Raw genomic sequence first — 10,561 nt, forward strand, 5'->3', positions numbered from 1 at the left:
GCATGTTTCCAGAAACCTCATCTATCAAAAGCACTGCACTGTGATAAAGACACTTCACACCTCGCCAACTGAGCTTCCTGGTCGCTATTTAGTTAGAACCTGGTACCCTTGGAACATTGGCCATAAAATCATTCAACCTTTGATGAAGAATACTTTGTATTACACATTTCCACGAGTCTCAAAGCAAAGGACTAAGCAAACCAGCAGAGCTGTTGAAACCAAACTGTTGTTGATATTTACCCAATAGTTCGTCACTGTTTCGTCATTTACCACCATGTTAGATCTGTATCTTCATAACAGTCATACAAATATATTCTGATTTCCCACAGGTACGAGCAAAGAATGTGGGCAAAGCTCCAGGTACGCATCCCAAATACGTTAAATTTCTTTTGAACAAAATCTTTTCTGTATTTATAACATTTCATAGAAGCATGTAAAACTCACTGGAGTTGTTTTAACTTTATTTTCCAGTACGAGGCAGCTATCATTCGCGGGAAAATTCTCATGGCATAACGACCATATCAGAAGTGAGTATAATCAACACTGTAAGATGCAGAATAACTGTCGTGTCCACTAGCACCACGGTGTGACCAAAAAATGTTTATTTAAACATTTACCAAAACGTTCATAGATACCAATACATCAAGCTTTATTCCCTTTTTCCATGTGGTTAATTTTCTCCTATTCCCAATACATTCAGGTTGGTATTCTTGAGGAGGTCACCGTTGTAAAATACTGATGAAAAGAAGACTTTTAATCTCAGCTGAAACCACTTTCCAACACATACACGCAGGTCGTGGTGGCATACTACACCTTTTTTTGCGTCTTTCCTGATGGTGCGAGAAAACATTTTTTTTGTTTTTCATGACCTCTTCCTCCTTGTTCGAGCTGCAATCCTTTTGGATCGAGGCAATCTATAAGAAAAATTGATATCAGTATAAGAAAAGAATACTCAGAGAGCCTATTGATACAAACTTTCTTGAAGTTGACAAAAATTTTTCATATTGCTTAAGCCAGAAGAGGACCGACAATCATATCATATTGAAAAAAATTGAACACGTTAAACAAAAGATTGCTAAACAGCAACCTTACAAAGCACAAGTGCTTGGTAGAAATATTTATAACAATAAGAAAGCTTACAAGAATTTCTCTTGTCATTCTATTCCTTTGTATCCAAACAAAGGTAGGGTTACTGGTTTGTAGACAGTCGTTTACCAAACCAACCAACCAACCAACCAACCAAACAAACCAACCTACCAACCAAACCAACCAACCAAACCAACCAAACCAACCAACCAACCAACCAAACAACCAACCAACCAAACCAACCAACCAACCAACCAACCAACCAACCAACTAACCACCAAACCAACCAACCAACCAACCAACCAACCAACCAAACCAACCAACCAACCAACCAACCAACCAAACCAACCAACCAACCAAACCAACCAACCAACCAACCAAACCAACCAACCAACCAACCAACCAACCAAACCAACCAACCAACCAACCAACCAAACCAACCAACCAACCAACCAACCAACCAACCAACCAAACCAACCAACCAAACCAACCAAACCAACCAACCAACCAACCAACCAACCAACCAAACCAAGCAACCAAACCAACCAACCAACCAACCAACCAACCAACCAACCAACCAACCAACCAAACCAACCAACCAACCAACCAACCAAACCAACCAACCAACCAACCAACCAACCAACCAACCAACCAACCAACCAAACCAACCAACCAACCAACCAACCAACCAAACCAACCAACCAACCAACCAACCAAACCAACCAACCAACCAAACCAAACCAAACCAACCAACCAACCAACCAACCAACCAAACCAACCAACCAACCAACCAACCAACCAACCAAACCAACCAACCAAACCAACCAAACTAACCAACCAACCAACCAACCAACCAACCAAACCAACCAACCAAACCAACCAACCAACCAACCAACCAACCAACCAACCAACCAACCAACCAACCAACCAAACCAACCAACCAACCAACCAACCAAACCAACCAACCAACCAACCAACCAACCAACCAACCAAACCAACCAACCAACCAACCAACCAACCAAACCAACCAACCAACCAACCAACCAAACCAACCAACCAACCAACCAAACCAAACCAAACCAACCAACCAACCAACCAACCAACCAAACCAACCAACCAACCAACCAACCAACCAACCAACCAACCAACCAACCAACCAAACCAACCAACCAACCAACCAACCAACCAACCAAACCAACCAACCAACCAACCAACCAAACCAACCAACCATTCAACCAACCAACCAACCAAACCAACCAACCAACCAACCAACCAACCAACCAACCGACCAACCAACCAACCAAACCAACCAAACCAACCAACCAACCAACCCATCCATCTATCCACCCACCAAACCCACCCTCCCATCCAACCAACCCACCAAACAACCCACCCACCTTCCCAACCTAAACACCTATTCAAGCACCCACCCAATTGACTTCTCCCATCTTACCAACTAACAAATAAACAAGCAAACGAATAACAATAAAAAGCAATCAGCAAACAAAACCCGGTTGCTACGTAGATGATGATTATGTAGTATTAAACCTGATTTCACTTATTTTGCAGGTTCTGAAGACATGTATAAAAACCGAAAGACTATTTATAAGAGTGTGACTTGGTTGAAAAACCATGAGAACATTGTTACTGTTTAAATATTTATTGTTCTGTTGCAAATGTTAAGTAACTTTACAAAAAAATGTTATATTACCAGAGAAATAAGGAAAATAAAGAATAAGAGGTGATAATTAGTTATATCGAGATAAACAGTTGTTTTGGTTAGATTCAAATCAGTGAATAACTAATAGCAAGGGCGCGATGATTGTAGATTTTTGTTGTTGGTAGGTCTTTGTTGCCAATGAATGTACAAGGAAATCCGAGGTTAAATTGCAGCTGAAGTGTGTGACAAACATCATTCACTAGTTTGGTATATACCATACACTAATGTTGTATATATGTCTGAATTTATCAAAACCGGGTCAAAGAAAAGTGACGTCAGTATTCTTGAACAAGTACGTTACTGCGCGAATTGGCTTAAAACGCCACAAGAAAGGAAAAAAAAAAGAAATACAGCGATGAAAGGTAGAGAAAAGAGAGGAGAAGAGAAAAAAAGACTGACATTCCCTTTAGTTTTTATATCATCGAGTTTCTGGCGAGAAAAAAACGCGTTTACAGCGATTTGCGCTTAAAACGGTGAAATTTCCTTGACCTGGTTTTGATAAATTCAGACATATATATTTAATTGTTTTCGTTCAATCAAAATTACTGAGGATTAAATAAAAAGTAAGAAATCACTGAAAGTTTATTTGTTTATTCTTTTGTATGTAACAACTTCTAAGCCAATTATGTATTCTCGCGCAATTTTAACCTTATTTCTAGATAATCAAAAAAAAAAATACCAGGGGCAAAATGCAAAGGGGAAACAAAATTATATATAAATTATGAAAAACAATGTTGGTAACATTTTCTTTAATCTCGGCTTTTCTTATAAGCAGTTTGGTGAAGGACAGTAACTAAAGCGTATAAAGACTAGCCGAGAGTGATTCTTAACTTCCCATTACCTTAATTTTTACGTAGTTAGGAACAATAAACGCATTTGATTAAAAATCAAATTCTCCTCTTGATAATATCGAAAACGTATGACAAGCGGTTTTGAAAATTTCGATGATGACCTTGGGAATAAAAGCGGAAAATAATGTCAATTAAACTTCGATAAATAGCCGATGTATTCTACTGCTGAAATTCGATACACAGTCGATGTCATCAACTGTTGCAATCGATAAACAGTCGATGCAATGGAATTATAAAATCGATTATTAGTCCATTCAAATCGACAGTTGCAATGTTCCGCTTGAACGACAGCATTCTAAGCCCAACATATAAAAGAATACTACTCATCTCACTACAGTTTAATAAATACATTACCAAGACGCGCCAAAATATAACGTCTTATTTGCCGCTGGGATACCCATTTAACACGGCTAAAAAAGTAACCAGGGATCACTACATATGCTATTCCTTTTGTCATTGTTTTTAAACTGTAGAATCACTTAAAGGGAAGGGCTTTCTTAATATTTACTCTGACTGAAGATTACAGATTCCTCTAAAAAACCGTCACAGCTCAGTTGTGGTCATCGAAAACAGTGTAAAGGAACGAAGTCGAAAGTTCAAGAATGTTATACAAATAAAAATAGACGCCGCTGTTACATGCCAAACAGCTTGAGTCATGTGTTTTGTCAAGCAGATCAGTTTCACGCATTGAATAACAAAGACTGACAAGGTCATTAAATGGGTCATTACCTAAGTTCCTCAAAACAGGCTTTAGACACGTTCTATAAATGCAGTTACAATTCATTGTTTAAAGTTTGCTTAGTTTTTATAGTTTTCGAATCGGCATTGACTGCATGTCAGACATATATATATACATATCCATATACCTAATCACACCTAAAAAGCACTGGTTGACCATAATAACTTTCACAGTTAACGCCTTGCGGCTTGACCCTATACATGGCGGTAACCCAAACATTTCCTCCCCCCAAAATACTTATTATGTTATTGGGCAATTTTGGCTCCTCCTTCGTACACTTAGGTTATTACAAACGTCATTGTTGTCTGGTTTCCCTGAAAGATGAGTAATACTCAACGAGCCATAACTTGCTGTTACTGCATGATCTCAACCGAAACGTATTTATTGCTTCGCCATGCAAACAGAACTACAACGTTCGAAAGTTTTGTCCACAAGAATATCATGTGCTCCTATTTATACTACGATGTTGTTTTACCATGTCTTTCAAAGTATTTTGAAGAACAAGTTAATCTCTTCCAACTTGGAGGGCAAGGAGTCAAACAATTTGCTGCGATTAATTCTAACAATTCTTATACGTTCTGTATATTTTAACAATGGCAACCATTCTTTACGTTTTCCTAATTCAACAAGATCTAAAGTGGCCTGGGATTGCATTCATTAACACATGGAAGTCGAGATTAAGTATAATGGTTCAACAGAGGTAAGTTAAGAGTGATAAATGATGTTTATCACTCTCATATACATCCGCAGTTCATATATGAATCATTTCATATACATTACATCAGAGGTAAGTTAAAATGTTATTTTTTTATGTAAAGAAAGAGAAGCTGGTCAGTTTGATTTTCTAACAGGGTAAGATTGAGGTACTTTGAAAGTAGTCGTCAGCACTCATAATTATCAACATTATAGACCCAAGTACCAGAGCATATCGAGGAAGATTGGTGTAACTTACAGTTTGCATGAGACACACTTGCTTTCAAGCCACCACTCACCGCCCACCCCTCCCTCCATGCGAAACTGACATTAAGCCAGCGTTTCATTGCAGAGAGACTTGCAGTGTGATGATCTTAGATATAGCCAAGACACGGTTAGTTAAGGTTCTTTTTTCTTCTAATTTAAGGCCTTTTTACAGCAATCCACGAGGTTAAACATAACTTTGTGGTGTATTTTGACAACGAGGATTTTGCTTTACGAAGCGCCAATTGAAAGTAATGGAGCAAAAAAGGATTGAGCAAATATTAGAATTGTGTTTCGTCTGTTTAACGAAGAGTTTGTAAGAAATGAACTATACACGCACTGTCTTCTGAGGATAACAACGGTGTTTATTTCATTATATGCTTGGTTTGCAGGCTGTTTCAAGTTGAAATGAATGCACAACCCTTTCATAACGCATCGGAAGGCATTGCGGTAAATGTGTCCAGTAAAAGAGATTTTACGTTCTGTTAACATTGCGTTTTAAATTAAAGAAACAAAACGTTCATTAGCCTACATTTATTTTATTCCACTTTTGTAGGAATTTTACTATGACATGTTGGTCATATATCAGAATTCTGAACAAGGATCGTTCACTTTTGCCTGGGACTTCGTCTTCTTTCATTACGACGGAGGTCAAGGATTGAGCTACATTCAGTGTTCCATGACATTTTGTATCTCCAGCGAGGGAAATGGGTCAGTAATTAAAAGTGTTGTTAAAATTATACGAGTTACGATAAATAACCGAAATACATAACTCTGTTATCATATACACGAGCAAGGGTCAAACGTCATAAGGGTACGAAAGTACTCTCTTCCTGTTGAGCAGTCATTGGAACTTGCTAATGTTCAGCCTTACTTCCCTCATTACTTGTTTATCAGTACTTTTTTTGCCACTATTAAAGAAAAATATTTTATAACTTGGCAATTATTAGGAAGAGCGATAATATAGCTTTTAATGAGCTATAGCAAATAGTTCTCACAGCTAACCAGTGTTTAGAACTTGTCAAGCGTGTAAAATGTTTTCTTTTGTAAAGCATTCAATCCACGTTCTAAAAATTGCTTCTCCTTATAAAGCACATTGCAACTTGCTGATTTTCCAACCTGGTATCTCCATTATTCATTTATCACTGCATTTTTGTTGCTGACAATAGTGGAGAGAAATATTTTATAGGTGAATTAAGTATTATTTCAGTTTTCCCTTAAGCTATGACAACTTTTTATCATACTTAACAGTAATCAATTTTTGCCATGTATTAAGCAAGTTTCTAATGCATTTAAATGCTTATCAATCACGCAGCTTAAACCAAATTGAACGCTGGGAAACAATACATTTGGTAAGTAAATAACTAACTACTAACCACATGAATGAAACCTGGGCCTTTTCTCTCGTCCGTTTTAAGTTGACTAATAGTTTTCAATATATATATTAAAAGTTTCTTTAAATAACCTTAGAGACCTGATTTTTTTGGAGCTCGACAACACAATACATAAAGTACTTTTTAATCGTCTGATGCAATTTGGAGTACTGCAGTGTTTCCAACCACAACATGAAAAACTATGGAAAGTTTATAGCTTGCATATACAAATACCCTTTCAAAAAGTTCTGGTCCTTTTTAAAAATTTCTTAAATAGTTCGAAAATTCTTCTTACATTCTTCTTAAATAGTGCAAATATATATAAAAATTTAATCTAAAATGATGTGTATTGGTTAAATCTATCTCAAAAATATGTTTGAGAAATCTGATTGTTCAGTTCTATGAAACTGTTAGAATATTAGCTAGCTTGCTAAACAAAACCTGATCGCCTGCAACTGAAATTGTTGTACATCTTTTGTTGCAACAACACTATACTTGGACCACTTGACCACTGGAACAATATATTCATTTGTAATTCTTAATCATAATTCAACAGACCTATTTCAGGGAATCACTAACTGCAGAAGTTGCTTTCTCCACTTATACCAGGTAATTGAAATTGTTATATATGCTTAAGACAACCAGAAAAGGGATTGTAACATTGCTAAACCAAGTCAATGTAACAAGAATACATTTACTATGTGGTCTTGTATAATTTTTTAAGTTGTCTTGTCGCAATTAAACAAATTTTTACAATAAGTATCCTTAACAATTGCTCGTATTGGACAAAAAGTATCTGGAACATAATAATAATAATAATATTATTTTTCTGGGTGTATGCAATACCCAACTGAAATTTCCGTTTCTTTGGGAGATTTTGCGCCTCATAATTATGCTATTTTTATGTTAGGATATCTATTTCCCATTTTTGGTTTATACACAGCCACAACCATAGTCAGGATACTGACAACCATGGCCAAAACAACCACTCTGACCAAGACAGCCAAGCCCAAAGCAACAATGGCCAAGGTAACCATGGCCAAGGCATTCACTATGGCCAAGACAACCATGGCCAAAGCAACAATGGCCAAGGTAACCATGGCCAAGGCATACACTATGGCCCCCTCAACTGTCAACGATAGATGACGGAATGTGATGGATTTAGCATAGTGATTGTAAAGCGCTATGAAAGACTAGCTAAATAGCGCTATAGAAATGATTATTATTATTATTATTATTATTATTATTTATGATGTTATTAAACAAAATAGTGGATAACTTTGTTTTCCTTTGTTATTTCGACCAATTCTAACCCCTATTACCACTTTTTACAAATCGAGTTAAACGTTTAACACTGAGATATCTTCCAGTCTTGTTAATTGAGATTGCTAACGATCTGCTGCTGTTTTTTTACGGTTTACAATATTTTGTTCCAACGATCCCTCAACTGTCAACGATAGATGACGGAATGTGATGGATTTAGCATAGTGATTGTAAAGCGCTATGAAAGACTAGCTAAATAGCGCTATAGAAATGATTATTATTATTATTATTTATGATGTTATTAAACAAAATAGTGGATAACTTTGTTTTCCTTTGTTATTTCGACCAATTCTAACCCCTATTACCACTTTTTACAAATCGAGTTAAACGTTTAACACTGAGATATCTTCCAGTCTTGTTAATTGAGATTGCTAACGATCTGCTGCTGTTTTTTTACGGTTTACAACACCGTTATGAAGAGCTTTTAAAGAAAAGTTTCCAAGAAATATAATTATCCAGGATAGTGTGATCTAGCCTCGTGAATGCCTGACTTTGTTCTACCTTTCGGTGAAATAACTCTTTCAACATAAAAGAGGAAAGAAAGCAAACAAATATAGCGAGTTGTTGGATTTTTGAAACGTTAAGATCATTTCAGACTTTTTCTTTAACAATGTACTACAACTTAAGTATCGTGACAAAACAACTTTGTGTCACACTCTACCCAACGCCCTCAGATGTTTTGTCATCACATTCAAGATGACAGATTCACGACCAAGCATACTGTAGGAAAATTAATATACGACTGTTTACAGTCACCGTAACTTTTGATGAAGTTAACATGAAGGCAAGCAGCGCATCTGCCATTTGTATAGGGTACATTCTCTCACGCGGTGCAAAAACAGAAGATTTTTTATGGAAATTGGTTTTCATCAATAGAAAATTGTATCAGGTACGTTGCTAAGAAACAACAGTTAAATTCGCAAAACAGCAGGAGTTAAACTCCGTTACTCAAAATAGATTCTGGTGTAATTTTCGCTCCATCTGTAAATAAAATGAACTCATCATCTGTATAACCTATAATTGTTTTCGATGCACATTCCAAAGACACACTATAAGACTGCCTTGAACCGTATCTTTTTTCTTTGTTTCAAAAGTGAAAGGAATTTTTTGATTAAAAAAGTTGGCTTAAAGTTATTCTTGGTCAAAGATTACAGTCAAAACGTACCGTATGTGTCATTGGTTGCATAACTGAACTGATATTCTGTCATGCGGATACGTTTATGCAGATTGGTTTTCATTTCAGTAATAACAAGAGAGAATATCAAGGTCACTATGGATCATCAATAGAATCCCTCCAACAGCAGGCATCAAATTAAAGATTAAACTTTCTTTTCAATTCTTTTAACACATGCAAATCACAAATATTTATATCATACAAATCACAAATATTTATATCTGAGTTGAAAGACGCACCATGCAGTAGTTATAACCATACCATATTTAATACATCCGCATATATTTCTTCGTGTGGGCATAAGATCAGAAGGTCACATTTTCGAGCCAGTAATTGGTTGAAAGCTGCAAACCAACTAGTTAAACAATGGGTGTTCTAAGAAATCTTGAACAGCTCAACACTGCGAACTCCTTCGAAATTCGATTCTCACAATGCAAATAGGGCACATTCTTAAGCCATCGGGAGCACACTGTAGTGGCAGAAGTGGTACAGAAACTGGTATTTAAGCGGAATTTATGTCGATTGTAAAAATTTGGCTGGAGTATAGTGTAGTGAGAAAGCGAGTGAGAATGTGTCATCGTGCGCAGAGATTGCCAGCGAACGGCGACGAGTTGAAGAAAAGAATAGCTCTGAAAGGAATACTCTTTGCGACAGTCATCGACCGCCTAAATGCGTTTCACACGGGGCTGTCCCATATGACCAGCGACGGGGCTTGTTTAATTTATCCACGCACAGTCTACAAAGCCTGTAGAAAAGTAAAAGTGGTGGAAAAGTAAGTATGGTATGTGGTTTATTTCTTTGAGAGATGTATGTGCATGCAAATAGATCGGCCTTATTTGTCAGTCTGAAATGTATCAAGAATCTTCAATTGGCATAGCCCTGGATCTTCAAGTCGGGACACGAAGAGGGGGACTGGGTAAGATATTTTGTTTCACTTTCAGTTTCAACATAATAACGCCGTACACCGTCTTTATCACTTGACAGGTACTTCAAAGTTGAACTGCATGGGCACGAAGAAACAACGCTGCATTTAAATACTTGAACATAACATTGCGAATGTCATACTTGTCCAACAAATAGTTGTGTCGTATTGCCACATCTTGATCAGTGGTAAGAGATGTGTTATATTGTACAGGCTTTCGTCATAATACCTTAAAAATGCACAATAACGAAACTAAGCTTCAGTCATGGAAAAAATACTATAAGAGCTTATGATTCTTCGTTTTTTCTCAGATAACAATATTGTACGTCGAAATTTTGTTTTTTGAAATTCTGTTCATCGAAATTTTGTTCATCAACCATTTTGCTAACCACGTGTTTTTGTTCTTGTCTCTAGGA

The 10,561-nt window shown here is 36.7% G+C and overlaps 2 long non-coding RNA genes across 4 annotated transcripts in view; one reads left to right on the top strand and one right to left on the bottom strand.

The window, feature by feature from the left end:
- Nucleotides 1-821: 821 nt before the first annotated feature.
- The window catches only part of LOC144649501 (uncharacterized), a 47,414-nt gene continuing 37,674 nt past the window's right edge, over nt 822-10,561 (bottom strand). For both annotated transcript variants that reach the window (XR_013569912.1, XR_013569911.1), the window contains one exon: nt 822-914. This is a non-coding gene — a long non-coding RNA (uncharacterized LOC144649501). The remainder of the gene's footprint in view (nt 915-10,561) is intronic.
- LOC144652211 (uncharacterized) overlaps nt 7,855-10,561 on the top strand; it is a 5,488-nt gene continuing 2,781 nt past the window's right edge. The window contains exons 1-2 of one of the 2 annotated variants that reach the window (XR_013570462.1): nt 7,855-10,139; nt 10,560-10,561. The exon at nt 10,560-10,561 is cut by the window's right edge and continues 96 nt beyond it. This is a non-coding gene — a long non-coding RNA (uncharacterized LOC144652211). The other variant, XR_013570461.1, reaches the window with a different exon arrangement.

The sequence above is a fragment of the Oculina patagonica genome, chromosome 4 (genome assembly GCF_052425735.1).
Source record: "Oculina patagonica isolate OP01 chromosome 4, crgOcupat, whole genome shotgun sequence".
Taxonomy (NCBI): Eukaryota; Metazoa; Cnidaria; class Anthozoa; order Scleractinia; family Oculinidae; genus Oculina; species Oculina patagonica.